The sequence below is a fragment of the Meleagris gallopavo genome, chromosome 14 (genome assembly GCF_000146605.3).
Source record: "Meleagris gallopavo isolate NT-WF06-2002-E0010 breed Aviagen turkey brand Nicholas breeding stock chromosome 14, Turkey_5.1, whole genome shotgun sequence".
NCBI classification, from domain to species: Eukaryota; Metazoa; Chordata; class Aves; order Galliformes; family Phasianidae; genus Meleagris; species Meleagris gallopavo.
Window position 1 is genome coordinate 1719997 of NC_015024.2, and position 3701 is coordinate 1723697.

Genomic DNA, 3701 nt, shown 5'->3' on the forward strand with positions numbered 1-3701 from the left:
TAGCCCTCCTCTGGACACTCTCTCATAGTTTTATGTCCTTTCATACTGCGGTGCCCCAAATTGCATACAGCTCTCCAAGTGAGGCTGTACCAGTGTAGTATAGAGCAGGGCAATCATTTCCCTCTCTGGCTAGCAATGCTGTGCTCGATGCACCCCAGGGTACTGTTGGCCTTTCTGGCTGCCTGGGCACACTGTTGACTCACATTCAGCTTGCTGTTGACCAAGACCCCCAGGCCCCTCTCAGCAGGGCTGCCCTCTAGCATCTCATCCCCTGCTCTGCATTTATAGACAAGGTTGCCCCTTCCCAGGTGCAGGATCTTGCACTTGCTTTTGTTAAACTTCATGCAGTTGGTGATTGCCCAGCTCTCCAATTTGTCTACGTGTCTCTGCATGGCCTCTCGATGAAGTCAACAGCTCCTCCCAATTTAATCTCAACAGCAAAAAAAAAAGGAATAATTCATGAATTTGTGTGTCATCCTTGTGCAGGGCCATGCTAATCTTCTCTATACTGTTCCAATTTTAGAATGTGTGCTGCTGGTGAGATGTATACACAAATGTTAGCTTTCAGAATCATGACGTATAGATAAATACAATTAGATCTTGCAGTTGATTGATTCTGGGCTTCCAAAGCTTTGGGATCCTGTCAAGTCATTCTTCCAGGTCCTTGACTCTGAGACTCTTGGAAGGAAGGAACCCACATTCTTTCAGGTGAGATCTGAGAACCCAGACGTGAGTGCAGAGAAAAAGTTGTCCCATGGGCTGCTGCCCAGCAAGCAGTGGGTGGAAGCTGCTACAAAGGGCACGAATACGAGAATACCAATAGGTGTAAGAGTGATGCAGGAGACATGGCCCATGGAAGCTACAGCAGTGCTTCAAAAGAGGAAGGATGATGACCATGGGCTGATGGCAGAGAAACGACTGAAATGGGGCAGGAAGAGCCCTGTGAGATCCATCCATGGGGTCCTCCCCTGTCCAAGCCAGCCCCTCCTGGATGAGCACTTCCCAGACTGCTTTCAAAAAGCTGCTGGTGCCAAGTTCCCACAGCTTCCCCAGGCAATCTATTCCAGTGCTTCACTAGTCTTACACTGCCAAATTTTTCTTAATATCAAAGGTAAATTTTTCCTGCTGCAATTTAAGATGATTACTTCCCATACCATCTCCAGGGTGCATGGGGAATGGTTCATTACTTTCTCCTTCCCTGCAACAGGAACATTTTATGTATTTGAAGGCTGTTTGTGTGTATTACCTCAGCCTTCTCCTGACAAAACAATCCCATTATTCTGATTTCTCAAAAGGCCCCTTGCTCTTTGGTCCTCTGGTTGCTCTCTGTCCTTGTGTGTGTCTGCCATTTCTCTGTTCTGGAAGAACACTGCTGGCAGCAGGACCAGCACTGAAGGTGGTGCCCCCTCCCCTGTGCCACTTACCATCAGATGGCGACTTGCCATCTCTTGGCAGTGCCGAGCCAGGCCAAGTCTGCAGTCCAGTAGAACCACTTCCACCTATTTCAACCTTCCCCATCACATCCTAATATTTTGTTGTTCAAATGGGAGGGAAAGAAAAAAATTCTGAAGAGGTGCAGATGTGCCACAAGGAAACCTGTGGCAAAACCTTTCTTCCTCTAAAAATTCATTTGTTCACCTCTGTGGACTCGGATACTGGTGACTGTAAAGCACTGCTCGGCTGATGGTGTCTCTAAGTCCTGAAAAGCAAACGCCTCTCAAAGCAAAGCTCTTCCCTGCAGTGAGTTCTTCAGCACAGGGCACAGGCCTGAGGGCTCTGCGCTTTGAAAAATGACTTCCAGGCAGGACTCAGATTTTGCACAAGCCCACATGCCTGTTCCCAAGCAGACGGACTGATGGCCAGGGAGATGTCAGCTTGCAGCTGCTCTGACCTGATCTGCTTTTACCTGCTCAGTCTGGAGATGGAGAAATGAGAGAGGATGGGAAAGAGCACAAAGGGAAGGAGAAGGACGCCTTCCAATCACAGCACCAAAATCCTGGTTATGGGAGGCGACAGTGGAGTGTGCCAAATGGGAGTGCATACAGAGGGAGAGGATGGCAATCCTCTACTAAGGGGAGACCTCCAGCAGAACAGGGCTGGATCAGCACGCAGGTAGCTTGGGAAGGAATTGATTCGTCTGGGAGATCCAACAGCTGATGACATTCAGGGCAAGCACACACAAGGCGCTGCTTCTTGAGAGCAACAATTAGGACTCATCACGCGTGCTGATAGAGCTCAAAATGAACTGTAGCCACTCAAGGAAGAGATCGCGGCACGCTGGAGCACAAACATCTCAGTGGGAGTGATGGCCCAAAGATGCCAGTTTGTGCTCAGGAGTGGGCGGTAAATAAAGCTGTCACATTAGGCAGCAGGCCTATACATCAGTGGGTCCCTCAGCTGTGACAGCACATGCTCCTGCTGGTGCCGGGTGGGGAGGAGAGAGGAGTGTGGCTGCTCGACACAGCGGAGGTGGGAGAGGCACAGAGGATGCGATTCACTTGCAGGAAGCAGAGAGTTAAAAAGAAGCAGAAACCCCTCATAATGGAAAGGTGCCTCTGAGCTCAGCTATGGAAATGCTCAAAGCTGGTGCCAAGAAACTCCGCTCCCCGTGGAACTCAGTGCCTCGAGATGTAGGGAACACGAGTTTTGTTTTTTTTTTTTTAAGGTAACAAAAATCAAATTAATCAGAGTATCATCGGTTATGCGAGCTGAGATCAAAGTACAGAGGAAGAGAAGTGCTATCACTCAAGGATTTATACTTCCCAAGTAACTGCTTAGGATTAGAAAGAAATTTCAATAATCTGCCAGCTAAGTATGCACTGCAAGAGTAATAATCCCCCTCTCCAAACATCTGCTATCAGCTACTAATGGGGATGGTAAGAAGCCAGGTGGATCATAAACCCGACCCAATCCGAGCACAACCACAAAAGTGGGCTGTGCAAAGTCACAGTGCGGGGTTATCCCATCACACTGCTGCAGGAGCACAGTGCCTCATCCTGGAGCTCCACTGAGCAACTGATCCACAAAGCAGCAAGTCCTGCAGGCTCCCTGTTATTGATTTTGATATTACGTGCTGTAAACATTTCTAGCTGCATCCTACAATCATGCAATGTATATACAAACAGGAGGAGAAATGCGTGCAGCACCTCAGCTGTAGTTCTATGGTTTTATAGCATGAATTTGAGCTGCACCTTGATGCAGCATCAAACTCAAGCCAGCAGAATTGGCTCGAACCTCACCACTGCTCCCCTTTGCTTCCTGTCTCTGGTTTTTGAAACATTCCGGGCTTGGCTCGGTGCATCACAGCACGACTTGAAGGTGCTGCCTGCTCTCACCCAGTCGCCAGCACTATGCCCAGGGGATGGGATATGCAGTGGGTGCACTGTGCCCAGGCAGCTCCAAACAGCAGCCGGACAAGGTGAGCAATACAGGTAGCAGCAAGAGGGAGAAGAACGCCACGCTTATGGAGGATGAGAGGGAGAGGAGGATTATAGCACTGTGGCATCCGGCATGAACTCACACTGAAAGGTTAGCAGTGGTGTTAGAGATGGGTGAAAGATATCGGTGGCGTTCAGAGGAAAGTGAGTCACGTTTTTATTCCCCATCCTCTCCCCAGAAGGTAAACCGAGGTGAGCCAGGGGCTGGGGCCAGCACCTGCCTTGTTCCAACCCTTGCTCTGCAAGTGCAGGGTCAGCACAACA

At 49.4% G+C, this 3701-nt stretch overlaps 1 non-coding gene across 1 annotated transcript; it reads right to left on the minus strand.

Annotated features, from left to right (window-relative positions):
- Nucleotides 1–441: 441 nt before the first annotated feature.
- LOC116217186 lies at nt 442–552 on the minus strand. The gene has a single exon (XR_004161356.1). It is a non-coding gene; the product is annotated as a U6 spliceosomal RNA (small nuclear RNA).
- Nucleotides 553–3701: the final 3149 nt, after the last annotated feature.